The 7,334-nt window shown below is 43.8% G+C and overlaps 1 pseudogene across 1 annotated transcript; it reads left to right on the top strand.

Annotated features, from left to right (window-relative positions):
* The first annotated feature begins 260 nt into the window (after window positions 1-260).
* Window positions 261-6,081, top strand: LOC147427885 (uncharacterized; annotated as a pseudogene). The gene is made up of 9 exons (XR_015185939.1): window positions 261-643; window positions 1,072-1,488; window positions 1,631-1,802; window positions 2,083-2,324; window positions 2,410-3,391; window positions 3,492-3,850; window positions 4,248-4,520; window positions 4,661-4,866; window positions 5,012-6,081. The product of XR_015185939.1 is annotated as an uncharacterized LOC147427885 (transcript).
* The last annotated feature ends 1,253 nt before the right edge of the window (window positions 6,082-7,334 follow it).

The following is a 7,334-nucleotide window of genomic DNA, read 5'->3' as shown; positions in this document are numbered from 1 at the left end:
AATTCCATCTAAGTTTTAAGTTTGTTGTGGCAAAGTTTTACACAATTCTGTACAAAAACTAGCAAATGCTCTAAAGTTTGACACATATACAAGAAAAACTTAAGTATTTTCTTCTCCCCACTTGCTAGAAATTTGGGTTTTATTAGCTCAGTAGGTCTTACACATTTTGAAAAGGAAATAAGGAGGGGAATATTGAGAATCCGGGACCTCATTGCATAACAAATAAATGAATTTAAAGATCAGCAAACTGATCGAAGATCAGCGCTGAACTGCAGTTTGCATGATGCGGCGCATAAGGAGGTCATGCCTTGCAGAATGTTCCTTGCGATCTGCAGACTCTCTCCCTCTAACGAGAAGCAGGGCGCGCTCTCTCTCTCTCTCTCTCTCTCTCTCTCTCTCTCTCTCTCTCTCACGTTAACACTCTCTTCTTCTTCTCCTTCTCTGTGTGCAACGCAGACATCTTCAGGGCTCGCCACAGCAATTTCTCTCTCTCTCTCTCTCTCTCTCTCTCTCTCTCGGGCTTCAATCTTATGATTGTTCTGTGTGTGTAAAAATGGTCTCGACAGCTGTTTCTCCGGCAGAGGACGATGCCTCGGAATTCACGAGGAGAAGGGAGTAGCAAGGCTGTGTGAGCTCACTAGAGGTAGCTCTTAAATTGAAGATCCCACTTTGCCGAAATTGAACTGATTGCCTTCAATCTTAAATATGTTGAAGCCCTCCCACCCTTACAAGTCAATAGCCATCTTTTTTACGCAGAGGGTTTCCTAGATGTGCACTAAGCTGAGTGCTCTCTCGCCAAACTAGATCTAGGTATTGTTTATGTGATGGTATTATAATAACTTGTCATGTGTGTGTGTGTGTGTGTGTGTGCGTGAAGAGTGGCTTATCATTTTGAATATGGTAGATTGGGAATGCCCTTTCGTCTCGATAGCAGGTCTTGAGTTCAAAACTTGTAGGGTATTGTTTATGTGATGGTAGAATAATGACTTGTCATGTGTGTGAGATAGGTCATGCCCTTTCCCTCTCTCTGACATACATATTTACGCGGGTCTCCTCGATTTTGAACCACAGGTGCACTATCAAGGAACAGTGATCGCATTTGTAGCAGCAGGGCTCGGAGGAGGGTCGCTGATCAATGGCGGAGTGGTGCTACCCACACCCGCAAGAGCGAGGAGAGACCCCAAGTGGCCTCAGGAATGGAGGGAGACATTATGGGACCGTGCAGAGGAGCGTGCTCGGTCCATGCTTCAAGCTGAGGCTGCGCCCTCTCATGGATTTCACCAGGATCGTGTTCTTGATGCTGTCTCTGGTGAGATTGAAGATAGCTGTCGTGATTGTGTCAAGCTCAGCATCCGCTTTACGCGAATTACTGACCCTGCCAGCTCTACCGCTTTCAATGTTTGTAATGGTTGCGGTAACTGCTTCACTGGCTGCCCCTACAATGCCAAGAACTCTGTTGACAAGAACTACATTGCAGCTGCTAGTAAGGTATGTTCTCTTCTTATTCAACCCCAGTTTTAATGAGGTGGATACTCCCATGTGTGATCGCACAGATGCTTTTACAATTTGCGCATCGCACAGATTCTCCTTTTGGTTCCCTGATTCATAGCTCCATGTTTGGTTTCAACAGGCTGGCTGCACTATCATTACAAATTGTGAGGCCCGATTTGTGTTACCCAATTTTGATTACCCTCACACAACTTCAAAAGAATGCGAATTTGACGGGCAGCACATGCACAGGCGTTGGCGCATTTATTTGGATGAGACACACTTTATAAGTGCAGATTTTGTCGTCGTCGCAGGTAGTCAATGCAGTAGTATTGAGAAACTTTCCTTTTATGTAGAATATGCAGCGAGCTCATGATAGGGACCTCAGCATCGTATGTATGTATTGGAGTCATTGAGAAATAACTTGAACTGATTATTTGTAACTCAAAAGGGCGGTTTAGTGGTACTTGTCGAGCCACACTGTCCTTACTGTGGTGGCACGGAACTAATGCATAGTCAATAAACATATTTGTAGTCGGTTCATGATAGAAATGAGAAAAACATCTGTTCAATGGTTATTGCCGTTTGATACAGCGGGAGTTCTAGGGACAACAAACCTCTTACTTCAATCAAAGATAAGAGGGCTTGCAATATCTGATAGGCTGGGCCATCGATTCAGTTGTAATGGTAATAGCGTTGCTTTTGTTTGCGGCACCCATGTTGCCACCAAGGGTCACTCCCTTACACCCAAGGAGCTCAAAAACACCCCTATGTTTGACAGACCTGGGCCCTCTATAACTACATCCTACACATCGTCATTGGGTTACACCATACAGGTCAGTAACAGATCTGCTAAGTAACGGTTTACCTGCACGAAGTCTTTCAAGAAGTTTAAGTCGGTTACTGGCCTTGTCATTGCAGGGAGCCATTCTTGCAAATGCATTTTCCTTTGTGTTTTTCAAGTGCATAGCCCATAGAGGTTTCTGGTTCGGGCTTTTGTATGGATTGTGGCATAATGTGAAGCGTCTGCTGAGAGCTAAGAACAGTGATTCTCTTATTTTCAACATGATGGGCCATGATGCTGCAGACGGCCACATAGAATTTGATCTTGACCGTGGCTTGGTCAAGTTTTTCCCACCGACAGACCCTCTTATACCAAAGAAAATAAGCACAGTGGAGCGCATTGCGAAGCGAATTGGTGGCCAGATGTTCATGCCTACCTTGCGGAACACTACTGTGCATCTGCTTGGTGGCTGCCCAGCTGGACGGATCGCAAAGGAAAGTGTGACTAACCCAAACGGACAACTTTTTCATGCTCTTGTACATTCAAATTCATCCTTGCCATATTTATTAGCTGCAGGAGCAGAGAAAAATGAGAGTGTTGATAGCTGCGATAATAAAGTCCATGATGGCTTGTATGTGTGTGATGGTTCCATCATCCCATGTGCGGTGGGGGTGAACCCGTCATTTACCATAACCACAGTTGCTGAGTATGTGGCTGAAGCTCTCGTGAAGGATGCAGTTGACTACTACAGGAGTACCAATGATCACCCTGCATCATTAGTCCAAACATCAGATGAAATGGTCAAATCTGATGCAACTTTAGACGCTACATCATTAGTCCAAACATCAGAAAGAAACATGGCAGGGATGACGAGACCGGCATGGGCGAGGATTTGGGAGACTTATGCACACTGGAGCTGGTGATGGACATGGGCAGTGCAGAGTCAAGGCATGGGATCTTGAAAGGCCGAGTAGGTGGGAAGTTCAAAATGTGTGCTTTGGAGACAGGATTGCTTCACATTGTGGATGGAACTGTGGATATGTGTGTTGTCAATACAAGGACACCCTTTTCACAATACATGTATTACAAACTGCTTATTGTCTCAGAAACAGGGGCTATGTACGCTTTACAAACTCCCCTTACCACCCTTTTATCCCTCTTATTTTCTTCCTGTTTTGATCTTGGCCATTCGTTTTTTAATTGCCTCAAATTTCTGCAGGTATGAAATGATTGGGAGGAAAGAGATGAAGCCTTTTTTACTGGGAGCAACTGCAATGACAGAGTCGAGGACATTGGAGTTGGAAATTTCCCAGGTGTCACAGAACTTTAACCTTGGGGGTTTATCTGAGAGTAAGAAAGCTTCAATTTTGAGGGGTACAGTACGGGTCAGTTACTTGGCATTGTTAAAGTCTGTGATTAGCATGAGAGGACCAAGAAAATGCCATTTTGTTTCTTCGCTGCTTTTAAGTATTCTCTGCACGTATTTTGGTCCAAGCCCCCGATCACCACCCTCTCCTGAGGTGACTTATGTGGAGTCACCAGGCTACCCTCAACATTCGGAACACATCATTGCTACAGGTGATATATTTTACAATTTGAAGTTTGTGTGTGCTAAGAACCTTCTACATTTGATGATAACACTTCGTCTTTTGTCTCTACACCTGTTGGCCACATGAATAACACCCTTGTGTATCTCAGTTTGTAACTTTGTGAGCCATGATTCATGTTGTGGAACTTGTATTGATTAAAGCTTTGGTTTGGTAGCACACAGTAATGCTGTTTACTCCAAATGATGACCACATAAACCACGATTCATGTTGTTGCTGGGGGTAAATTGACACAACTTCTTGTTTCATGGGCATGCCGCACACAATATGTACAGCCAAGATGAATACGGCCTAGCTCATGTTTCATGGTGTTCTCAGATTTATATTGTAGCTTTGCTGTTTGGTTGTGGATTATGCTTAAAATGCAGATGATGGAGCTCAGATCAGCTGCTGGCGATGGCTTCCAACTGCTAATCGAACTATTAACGATGCTCTGAATTCTGGCACCTCAACTTGCGTGCTTCTGTTGAATGGATATTCAGGTGAAAGCTACACGCTGCCCACAGAAGATGATGATCTGGTGTGCACCCTTCTCAACAATGGCTACGAGGTCTGGCTGTTACGCATGCGCCTCCACTTCTCGGTCTGCACAGCAAATCCGTTCAGCCTTGATGATATTGCTAGATTTGATCTACCAGCAGGTACTTTGTCATGTACTGTGTTTTAATGAGGTAGACTTGAAGCGACGTCAGGCTTGCTGGCTCTGGCTGGATGTGCTGGGGCCATGGCTAGTACCTCTTAGCTAGAACCAGCTTGTAACATGACGCATGCCTTGTTGCAGCATTTTCGGGCATTGCTGCTGTAAGAGGGAAACAGACCCCCATTCATGTGGTGGCCCATTGCATTGGAGGGCTTACGATACATATGGCCCTTCTGGGAGGCTATGTGCCAGTTCCAAGTGTGGCTTCTCTCACATGCACAAACTCTTCAATGTTTTTTGATGTGACAAAGTTGGCTATGGTAAAGCTGTTTCTACCTCTAATTCCTGTAAGTACTTACAAAAATCAGCTCGACCTTCCTAGTCAGATTTTCGATGTGCTTGTCATTGACGTTATTTTGCGATTATAATCAAAATGATCCGTTAATTTTTGCGGTATATTACCCTCTAATAGTGACCCTTTTGTTGACACAGATATCTCTTAAGCTTCTCGGGGCAAATAGTGTTCTTGGTTTCTCTGACAGCCCTTCAGAGAGTTGGAGGCACCGGTTGTTGAAAAAGATTTCGTGTTTGATACCACGTGTGGAGCATTGCACTTGCAAAGAATGTGAACTATTTTCGGGCATATTTGGCAGTGCTTTCTGGCATGAGAATTTGACTGAGAGGTTGCATGCATGGTTGAGCAAGGATACTCTCGTCCGACTCCCGGCCTGTGGTTTTCGCCAGCTTCGACAAATATGCATGGCAGGTAATGTTGTGAGTAGTAGAGGAGAGGATCTGTATATGCCTTACATCAGACGCCTTGCCCTGCCCACAACATATATATCTGGAGGGCGCCCATTGCTTGTCACACCAACTACTTCTGAGCGTGCGCATGCACTCATGCAACATCATCATCCAGAGTTCCGCCATGTGCGACATGTGGTGCATGGCTATGGCCACTCTGATCTCCTGATTGCAGAGAGGGCACCCCAGGATGTCTTTCCTCTCATTCTTGATGGCATTTCAAAGAGTGGGCGAGTTGCAGATTTGGGCTTTGTGAGTGTTCAACCTACTGATGTTCAGCGTCGCACATGGGTGATCCCACCTTCTCAAGCTATTGAGTTCCTACTTTGTCTTAAAATCTTTGTGGCCATTTTCATCTTGGCCATCTTTCTTTGCTGTTTCTGGTAGTGGCCACCCACATCAGCCATGGTATCTGGCATAGCTTCAGTGTTTTGAACTTGAGGGCAACCACCTTTGCAAAAGTGGATGAGTGTGGAAGGGAAAAAGCCCACAGTTTTGTACTTCACAAGTATTGTATTGGGTCATGGGTGTTGATGGGAGTAACAAAAACATGTTTTTTCAACACAATCTAGACATGGATTTACTGCTTTCAAGCTCAAAGAATGTTTAGTATTCCCAAAAAGAACAAATTTAGAGATGCAAAATTGTATGGTAGGCGGCTTGCTTCCATATGGAACGAGTTCAAGAAGAAAGGTGGTTGTAACTGATTTGATTCTTAGGGTCTCGGTTTAGAGAGGCTTAAAGCTTGCTTTTCAAGATCCTTTTGGGCTTCTAAGTTAACATGTCTGCCAGTTTCAGATAAGGAACGTGGTGCCATTAGCCATACAAAGTGACACTAATAGTGTTAACTCCTTCAATCTTTATACATAAGCACTTACACAGATGTGGGCGAGTGCACCCACAGACTTAGACACATGCCTCTTCTTTGTGCACATGGATCTATGCATAAACTTTGCAGCCTTTGATAGCCATAAAGTAGTATTTGTGCTTCCACTCTCAAGAAAGCCTTCACACACAGCTCTATGAAGCATTTGTGCCAACCGTGGTGTCAATGTGTCGGAAGGCATGAGATCATGAGATTGCTTTTGATATCATGGTTCCATTGTTGCACAAGGAGAGGATTCCTCAGGCTAGATCATGTATTTTCACCATAATTGAGGAGGGTTGAGCACGCGGACATGCCGATTATATACTTTGAGTGTCTTGTGAGATTACATGGGGTATCTTGGCACTCTACAGGATTGTAACAGGTAGAGTGCTAACACTAGAGGGCCTTTCAAGGTTAGTTTAATCCATTGTTGGAGTGAAGCATGGATATCCGCTCTTTCCTACTGTTTTTGCTATGCATGTCAATGAGGTACTAAACAATATTAGATGCATTAGGCAGCTACACACAAGATGGAGATTGTAAATCTTGGCAAGATCAAGTTGATCTTTATGACCACAATATGTTGGGTGAGCATTGGCAACCATATTCTTATATGGAGAGGAAGTGAAAGAGTGCCTACAATCCTCCAAATACAAGGGGGTCATTTTTATGAGGCCCTCTTTCTCTATGATTTTCTCGATGATAGAAGTGGCCACTTAGAGGCTAGCTCAAGTGCAATAACTTCTTGCAAGTTTGGATTAGATGTGCTCATCCCTTCTGCAACATATGATACAAATGATTTGTTACATGGGCAAATTGAGGTAAACTTATCAAATAAAAGACATTCACACCTAAGAATCTTCCAAAGTTTGTACTTGAGGTACACGCCTCCTTCACAAGGCTTGGTCTTCTACTAGATGGTCCACATAAGTGGCCCACAATTAAAACTTCTTTCATCTTGAACATAGAATTTTGACTATTGAAGGAGTAATGTTGACCGCTTCAATCATGGATAATATCTTGTCACAATCAACAATATGATTAGAAAAAAAATTCTTGTACCCCAATTAAGTTGGCATAACTAGAGTAGCATTCATACTATTACGAGATTAAAGATATCAATTGCACAACGCAAAAAATGTA

This window comes from Adiantum capillus-veneris, chromosome 23, assembly GCF_014529385.1.
Source record: "Adiantum capillus-veneris isolate H3 chromosome 23, ASM1452938v2, whole genome shotgun sequence".
NCBI lineage: Eukaryota > Viridiplantae > Streptophyta > Polypodiopsida > Polypodiales > Pteridaceae > Adiantum > Adiantum capillus-veneris.
This window is presented reverse-complemented; position numbering and strand designations above follow the sequence as displayed.